Source organism: Cupressus sempervirens, chromosome 5, assembly GCF_028749045.1.
Source record: "Cupressus sempervirens isolate cs-2001-9-10 chromosome 5, ASM2874904v1, whole genome shotgun sequence".
In the NCBI taxonomy this organism is placed as follows: domain Eukaryota; kingdom Viridiplantae; phylum Streptophyta; class Pinopsida; order Cupressales; family Cupressaceae; genus Cupressus; species Cupressus sempervirens.
The window spans coordinates 878,023,099-878,032,589 of NC_143122.1; positions in this window are offsets into that span (position 1 = coordinate 878,023,099).

A 9,491-nucleotide genomic window follows, 5' to 3' on the forward strand; every position below is an offset into this window, starting at 1 on the left:
GACCTCACAGCTTATTCCAAGAAGGCTGAAGACCATTGTGGGCATCTAGAAAATATTTTCATCAAAGCATTGGAATACAGAGTGTCATTAAACCCTAAGAAATGTGCATTTGGGGTGACTGAAGGTAAGTTATGGGCACATATAGTATCAAAGGATGGGGTGAAGATAGATCCTGAGAGAGTAGCAACTATTGATAAGGTCTCTAAGCCAAAGAATGTAAAAGAAATTCAATCCTTCTTTGGCCAAGTTAATTTTCTGAGAAGGATTGTTACCAACTTTGTTGAAATTACTAGACCTATTTCAAAGATGCTCAAGAAAGGAGCTAATATAGATTTGAATGGTGAGCCTTCAAAAGCATTCTAGGATATTAAAACTACATTAAAAAATGCTCTAGTATTGAGAACTCTTGACTACACAAAGCCCATGCACATATTTTTATTTTTCTTCCTTTCATACTATAGTTGCAGTCTTGTTCTAGAAAAATAATGAAGGATATGAGCAACCAATTGCATTCTTCAGTAAGTCATTGCAACCAACTGAGTTAAAATATGAGATAAATGAAAAACAAGCATATGCTTTAGTAAAGGTTGTTAAGGCATTCAAATGCTATTTGATAGGAGCTATTGTCATTGCATTTGTGCCTAGTGCTACTGTGAAGGATATTTTTTCTCAGCAAGAAGTATTAGGAAGAAGATGTAGGTGGATCAATAAGATCCAAGAGTTCAACATTGAGATACAGATAACAAAGTTGGTAAGAGGTCAAGGATTAGCTAAACTCATGGCTCAATCTAACTTAGATGCTAATTAGATAAATATGGTGACAGATGACCTCAAATCTCATTTATGTGACATGAATCATTGTGAGTGGTATACCAATGTTATTCACTATCTAAAACACCTAGAGGTTCCATCTCACTTAACTAAAAATGAGAAAAGAAGCACTAAATTACAAGCTATTAGGTACATAATTATCTAAGGAAGTTTGTGGTGGAGAAATTTTCAAGGGATATTAAACTGAAATGTGTTGATCAAGAAAGAGCCCAAGAAATTCTAAATAAGATGCATACTGGAGTGTGTGGGGGATATTATATGGCTAAGACTACTGCACACAAGGTAATAAGAGCTAGATTCTAGTGGCCATCCCTTTTTAAAGATGCTCAAATTTTGGTTAGGAAATGTGACTCTTGTCAAAGGTTTGCTGCAAAACTAAATTTTTTAGGTAATACTCCTTTAAAGCTAGTTGAGGTTCAAGCACCATTTCAGCAATGGGGTATGGATTTCATAGGTGATATTTCTCCCAAATCTAGTACTAGCTATTCATGGATCTTAGTTGCTATTGACTACTTTACAAAATGGGTAGAAGCTATCCCCACAAGAAATGAAATAAGTAAAGTTATCAACAATTTATTGCTTAGTAATGTTATTTCCAGATTTGGTTGCCCTCAGAGAATTGTGACAGATAATGCCATGTGCTTTAGGTCTGAGGATTTTATAAAGTTTTGTGACAAGTATGGAATAACTAGGTCAACATATTCCCTATATCATCCACAAAGAAATGGACAAGCTAAATCTACAAATAAAAGCTTGTTCAAAATTATTAAGAGGACCTTGGATGATAACAAGAAGGCATGAGACTCTAAGTTGTAACTTTATAATATGGGTGGATAGGGTGACTTTGAAAAAGGCCATTGGAGTAGCTCCTTTGGATCTAGTATATGGAATTCAAGCAAGGATGCCTTAGAATAACTTAGTGGGACTCTATAATTACATCCAGTTGTATGATGAAGATATTATAGATGATATGCAAGAAAGGCTAAATGAGCTTGTAGGGTTAGTAAAAATCAGAAAAGAAGCATCTCTTAGGAATCAAAAGCTGCAACTACAAGTTAAGACATTATATGATAAAATGACAGTGAATAAAAAGTTTAAAAATGGAGATTTAGTCCTTATGTAAAATGCCAGAATAGAGGATAAAGGAAAACATGGTAAGTTTGATCCTATCTAGCTAGGTCCCTATTTAATTGAAAGTTCATGGGGAGAAGATTCTTATATCATCAAGGATTTACCAGACAATATTTTGGAACTACCAGTTCATGGGTAGTTCTTGAAGAGATACTTTTCTTAAGGTATTTGTTTTTCCATGAACAATAGTTTTAGGTTTCCTTGTTTTCTTGTACATTGTCTATATATTGTAAATCCATGTAAATATACCTATATAGTAGTTTTTCCTAATTTCTGTGTTTTTTCTTGTGCTTTTTGAAAAAGTTGTCATTGTTGTATCAAGTTTGTGGTCTTCTCTCCCAAAGATTCTGAATTCTTGCGTAGACTCAGGAAGTCTATCATCCCCAAGAAGAGCCACTGTTGGTCTAATTTTTTGCATGATAAAATTTCCCTTGCCTAGGTGCAAGAATCAAATTTAGTTCATCATTGGTGAATGGAGTTGCTAGTTTACTCTTGCAGATTTTTATTTTCCTTTTGAAAACTTTGCAAACCTTTCAAAAAATTTGGATGCAAAATCTTTTTGAACGCTCGTGAATATTCTATTTTCTTTTTAAAAAAGCATTCATGTGCCCCCAAGCTATTATCTTTTCCCTTCTGATCTTGATGAGATCTATGACTGTCGCTATCTTGCTATGCTAATTTGTGCACTTCTTATCCTAGACCCACGCCTCATTTATAAAACACATGAAGTATTTTGATTGTCAGATCAAGATGGGATCTACGGCTATCACTACCTCACTATGAAGAATTGCACAAAGTTTATGTATAGAAAAATAGGGAATGGGGGGCCCACCTATTTTCTCTTAAGTGTTGTATTAAAATGTCTTCCACACAATCAACACAAGATCAATGGTTGTCACTACTTTGCTATAGCAAGATGCTCCAAAGTTATGTATAGTGAGGTAGCGACTTGATGACACATGTCCCCAATCTTTAGTGGGTCCAGATTGAAATGCCAGTAGTGAAGGAAAGGTATAGGTGGACGTACTTCATTGGTTTGACTGCCAACATGTTAAGAGGAAGATGAATCAGCTTTGTTTTTATCCCTGAATCATAGGATTTTTCATAGATCAGTGGTGCAAATTCAAAAGGAAAGATGATGCCACACTATTATTTGCCACTCTATGCATTTATGAATCTTGAAGGCTTTGCATGCGAAAGAAAGCACAATATAATACAAAATATTTTCTTAGGCTCACCCTACATGAACAAAGATTGCAAAGTTTTTTAAAGAAAAAGGCATTAGTGAGAAAGTTGTGAGTTGAACAAGAACATGAAGCAAATTCCCAGTGTTTGCAAAGACATTGTAAAGTTACAGAGAGAAATAAGCAAAGAGTCAAGTAAATATTTACACTATAATCTCTATAGTATCTTATTTTTTCAAATTACAATTCAAAATGCCTCCAAAGAAGGGATTCTCTAGTTAGGAGAATTACTTGGACAAGAATGTCCATGATGATTTACTTGAGCTACTTCCTAATTCCACCACTAAAACTATGCAAGTCAAAAGGCTTACAACATTAAACCCTAGGTTGAGAATAGCAGATGGATTATACGACAAGGGTAATTGGGTCACGAATGCCAGTACCACTCAAACTAGTCTAGAATTGTTTAGAAAATGGTTTTCAGAGAGGAACCTTTTTGCCCCACATGCCAATATCTAGAACTTTGATCTAGAGAAATTGGTGGTTCCTAGTGTGTTCATGGACTATGACCAAGCCTTTAGGGTTGTGAGAAGAATTGATGGCTAGGTCTTAATTACAGTCAGCCTAGATAAGATTAGGAAAGTTTTTGTTCTAGGGCCTATCACTGATTACCATGTGCTCATTGATTTGGAAGGATTAGAAAAGGAGTAAATGTCCAAAAAGGATATCATTAGACAAGGTGCATTGAAGGCACATATAGGTAAAATTGGAACTCTACCAGCAATAACAATAGTCTCTTGGGAACCCTTCAAAAGGGCATATTTCAATTCTAGTGCTATAAAGATATAGAAGACCTTGTGCAAAGTTTTTGGGAGAGAAGAAGAAGAATTTATGCTATGGATTTTATGTATATGGTTGTTCAGATCTCATCTTTTGGTGTGGACATCATTTTTGATTTTGCTTCTTTTTTGGTTGATGAAATTCATAATGGATTAATTGGGATTGTAAAGAGCAAGATAGAAAAAACCTTCACTCATTACTCATTGTTGATGCATATGTTTTTGTTTAAAGGAGCTTTGTATTTTGGTAAAGAAATGAAATTAAACAGAGAGGAGAATGGGGAAGCACTACCAGTCCAGTTGTGGAGTGCAAATATGATGTGGGATGCAGAGAATGCTAGTTTTGTCAGGTTTGACAAGTATTTCACTTCTAAACTAAGATACCTCTTATTAAGTGACAATTCCAGAATCCCCAAAGCATTGATGGGTCTCATAAGACATTGGATAGCCCCCATAATCTAAAAGTTTCACATAATTGGGGATATATAATTCCTTACTATGTTTCTAACATTTTTAGAATATATGGTTTTAGAGGGAGCCCTCATGTATTACCCTACCAGGTGCCTTTGAAGGTAGGAGTAGCTGAGTTTTTGTGGCAATTAGGAGGAGTAGAGGAAACATGTTTGTTGAAAAGATCAACACAGTCAATTTTCCCCACTTGCACAATAGCCCATAATTTTGTAATCACAAAAGGGGGTTGGAACTCTTTGAACAAAATTTTGGATCCCTACAAGATGACTATTTCTCACTCTCATTTTTGTGATTCTAAGGGATTTTTCAACATGGCCTTGAGGCATAGAATTAAGCTTGGACAAATTGAACATGAATTTTACTTTCCAGAAGATATAAAAAGGAATGAGTACTCCTTACAAGATTAGGAGACAAGGAAAGAAAAGTGGAGTCTTCTCTAAATTTTTTGATTTCATTCATTATTTTGATCCAGATTATAGTCCTTTGGATGATGTAGTCACAAATGTAGATAAGATAAGGAAACTTATGAATAATTTTCCTAAAATAATAGAGGCAATGAATAAAAAGAAACAATTTTTTATTAGATTTCACCCAGATAAGGCTAGGGAAGTAATGAGAAGATTGGGTTTTACTCCCAATAAAGGGGCAGGTCAATCAACTATCAAGGAAAGGCCAAGGTACACTCTTATTCAGAATAAAGGGGCCACTATAAACAAAGGAAAACAAATAATGGTCTCCACTAGTACTGTTGTGGAGGAGAGGCCTTATGAACCCTCTCTAAAGAGGAGAAAGATAATAAGGGAAGAGGATCCTCATGTTGAGAAATATTCACCCTCATAGACCCCCTTGAGAATTGAAGAGGAGCAACTTACTGAAGCGTAGATTGCGTAGTTGGGATCACAAGGGGAAGGTTTGGTTACACAAGTAGAAATAAATGAAGGAGACCCTCAGGATCCTCCAATGCCAAGTTTTGAATTAACAATTGTAGATTATAGAGGAAGGGAATTGGACCCTGTTTTGGAAAAAGCTAGTCAACAATTTTTTCCTGATGATAGTTTTGTCAAATCTAGGGCCTTTCATCAATTTGCATGGAGGGAAAATATGAGCAATTTTGAGGAAAGATGCATAAAATTGATAGCAGAGCATCTAGAAATGGATGAAGCCTCTATACACAACCAAATAAAGGAACAAATGATGCAAGAGTTCTAGAACATAACCCTTCAAGAGGGGAGGCAAATGGTAAAGGCTTCTTTGATTTTTAATTCTATTTCTAATAAATTGGAATTACAAAACCCAAATAAAAAGGAGTTTCCAAGGACTTCATTTAGTGAAGATCAAGCTGCTCTGGTCATGTGGTCATTAAGGAGAGGGTCTAGGGTTGTTTCATCATAGCCAGATGAATCTGGGCTAATAGGAAACATCATTGTAAGGAATCTGGGCTAACAGGAATCTGGGCTAACTAGATACACTCCAAAGGCTAGAATACTACATAGCAGAAGACTTTGAAGAAGAAAAAGGCAAGTTGTGGGCATTACATGTGGAGTTGGAGGCAAAATATGAAGATAAATTAATAAAAGATCTCACATACTTTTGGGACAAAATTGAATGGCCACTTGTCTATGATTAGTTGGCTAAGGTGATCAGTATCTAGGAGGAATTGAAAGCCACTGATGAGGCTTTGAAGCCTTTTGTGAATAAGTGGGTGAGAAGGAAGATAGAAATGACATTTTTATGTTACTCTGTCATAAAAAATTCTTACGATCAAATTGAGAAGACCTTTAGTATTGTTTCTGATCTTTCTAATTTTGGCAATAGGAGGATTCATTTACAAAGAATAATAGTAGGCTACTTGAACAAGTACAAGAGCCAAAAGTTTAGTTTGTTTCCTCATGTCTTAGATAGGAGAAATAATTTGAAAAACAAAGATGAATGGGCAAAAGAACTTGATGATATATTTTGTTTAAGGATGAATAGAATTATAAATGAAAAAGGGCATGCATGGTGGGCTACCACAACTAAAGAAACAGTGAAATACCAAATATTCATTTATTCTTTAAAACAAGAATTTGTTGATATTAACAAGGAGGCAGAATATGTTATCAAAAGGCAACAATATATTCTGCAGTTTGATTGTCTAGATGACACATTGTTTGAAAAATGGATGGCTGATATAGCTTCTGATGAACAGTTGGAGGAAGTTGAAATAGATAGTTATGATGTGTGGGATGATGAGGTTCAAATCATTGACACCATTACACAAGGCCAACATGAAGAAGAAGACAAGAATGACCAGTCATCTCCAGTTATAGCTATAGAAGCCCAAGATGTGGACGTGACACAGAAACAATCAAGGATAAAAGTAATATTGTCTTTCCAAGGTGAAAACAATGAAAATATAAAGGTAAAAGTTGATATAGAAATACCATAAGACTCATCATTGGCCAGCGTAATGGTAGCATATTTAGAGGAGTCAAAATAATGGTGGGGAATCAAAAAAGCCAGTGACTCATCTTGATGTAACAGAAATGGGCCTATCTAAAGTGCATATTGTTGTGTTAACTTTTTGTTACATTGAGTTTTGTTTTTTTGGACATGTGTCAAGTTTTCCAAGCCTGAAGCTTGTTGCATCTCACATATTTAAGTGAGATCCCAGGGCTAGAGAGGGGGTCCAATTTCTAATGCTTTAATTCATACTTAGTTTGTTTTTGGTCCAAGTAATTTGAACAAGCTTTATGATGTATTTTCTTTGTAATTTTATGGGAACACATTAATACATAATGATCTCTGTGTTTCTTCCTATGGTCATTCTGAGTTTACTGCAAAATGTATACAAATTTCAAAGAAAATGAATACAAATTATGAGTTGTCCCCATATCAGTTCTTTCTAAATTTTTTCTCCTTTTGGTTACTTAGTTATCTTGATGTTGTATGATTAAAAACTTGTGCAATTGAATGCAATCCTTTAGGTTATATATCTTTTCTTCACTGCTATTAGTTCAATGAATTAAGTAAGAGCTTTGATGAATTTGATAAGGTTGCTATAGTAATGGGAAGGATGTTTTGAATGATGGATTCCAATAAGAATTGCTGATAATATTTGTTGTAAGGAAAAAAATTAGATTTATAAATTTGTAGTAGACTCTGAGCCCTATTGGATTAGGCACTGGTCAAAGTGATTCAGCTAAAAGAGAAATAGATCATAAATGGGTATCAAATGCATAATTACAATCAATTTTACTTTTATTTCCTAAAGAGCTTCAAAGTTGGTCAATACTTTTTTGCATGAAATATTCTAGTCTTAGTTAGCCACTATTGCAAAGAATACTTGCAGATCTACAGAAGACTTTATGACCAAATCTGTTATATGGGATGTATTCTACTTAAAATGTCACAATTAGCTATGTGTTTATGGATTGAGGATGAGAATCAGAATGAAAATAAGATAGTTTTCATACAACAATAGTTATATTGAGTCATCCCTTAGGTATACCCACCTTGGTTTTGTAGAGCCTAAAGAGAAGAAAACCATTCTTGGTTTTGTTAATGTTGGATCCAAATGGTTTGCATGTGTAACTAGAAATAGGAAGTGGCTAATCATTAAGTTGCATAAGTATTATCATTTTTGTATTGAGGCTCTCTATTGCTCACTAGTTTTTTAAATCTCCAACACCTAGTAAAGCCAAAAAATACTTTGAAAAATTGATGAGATCCCCTAGATGTAATAGTCATACTTTTGGATTGGAATTCACTAGTACTAAAGATGGGGAAACATCCAAAAGTGGCAAAGAGAGAAGTAAAAAAGGTAAGAACTCCAAAGCTACTTGTCATAATTATGGTAAGATAGGTCATACTACTAATGTTACTAGGAGCAAGATTGAAAATTAGAATCCTAAGCAAAAATTCATGGGTCACTAACATAAATGTAACAAACAAGGACATTAGGCACATGAATGTAGAACCAAGACCACAAGCTCACAAAGATTTGAAGGATACTACTATAACTACCAGAAGTATGGACATAGAGCATATGAGTGTAGATCCAAGCCTAAATGGTCCTCAAACAATTAGAAAAAGGTAAGGCATAATGGAAAATCTTGTAATTTGGATTATAATACAAGGTATAGTTGTCATTACTATCAAGAATATGGAAATGCTGCTGAAAATTCCATAAGAACACATTGTAGATGGTTGAGTCAAACCAAATGTTTTAGTTATTTGAACACTGGTCACATAAGAAAAAATTTCCCAACAAGGTTCAAGGCACCAAATAGCGAGTTCAACAAAGGCAAAGAAAACATAGCTATTGAGAATATCAGAGATAAAATGAACAAGACATGGAAGAGAAAGGAAGATTGCAACACATCAAGTGTAGAAGAGATCACTTCACCCAATGGGTCAAGTGATCACACCTCCTCCAATTAAGTAATCAAGAGGTAAGTGGGACTGATATCTAAAAGGATATACTTTACATTAGTTCCAAGGATTTACTACTGAAAATATTACATATGCATGAAGAAAGATGCAAAGTGTTGTTAAGAACTAAGAAGAAATCTTTTAGTTTTGTTAGTTTTCATGTTGCTACTGAGCATGCAAAGTTTCACTATGGTTGCTAAGTGAAATTTTAGTTGATGCCAAGCTATCAAAATTGTTAGCATTGATTGAGATCGCAATGGTTTCTAAGTGGAAAGGAAAATTCATGGAAGCCGAGTGAGTTGAAATATTTATTGAAGCCAAACTTACAACTGTGTAAGAACGAAGCATTAATTACAAATTTTTGAGGTCTATATGATTGATTTCTACTCATTTGACATTATTCAAATTTGAAAGAGAGCATGAAGAGCTAAAGAAAAACCAAAGATTTTTTTCTAAGATTTTGCAAATGGATTCAATAGTCACTCGACACCATTACTGTAGAATCATAAAGATTTTTATCGAGTGTCGAGTTATGTAGTTTGAGCCTAGTTTTATGAAATGGTATCTAGTTCTTTAGCAACCAAGGTTGTAGAGAGAAAGGAATTTTTGAATGTGCAATTGA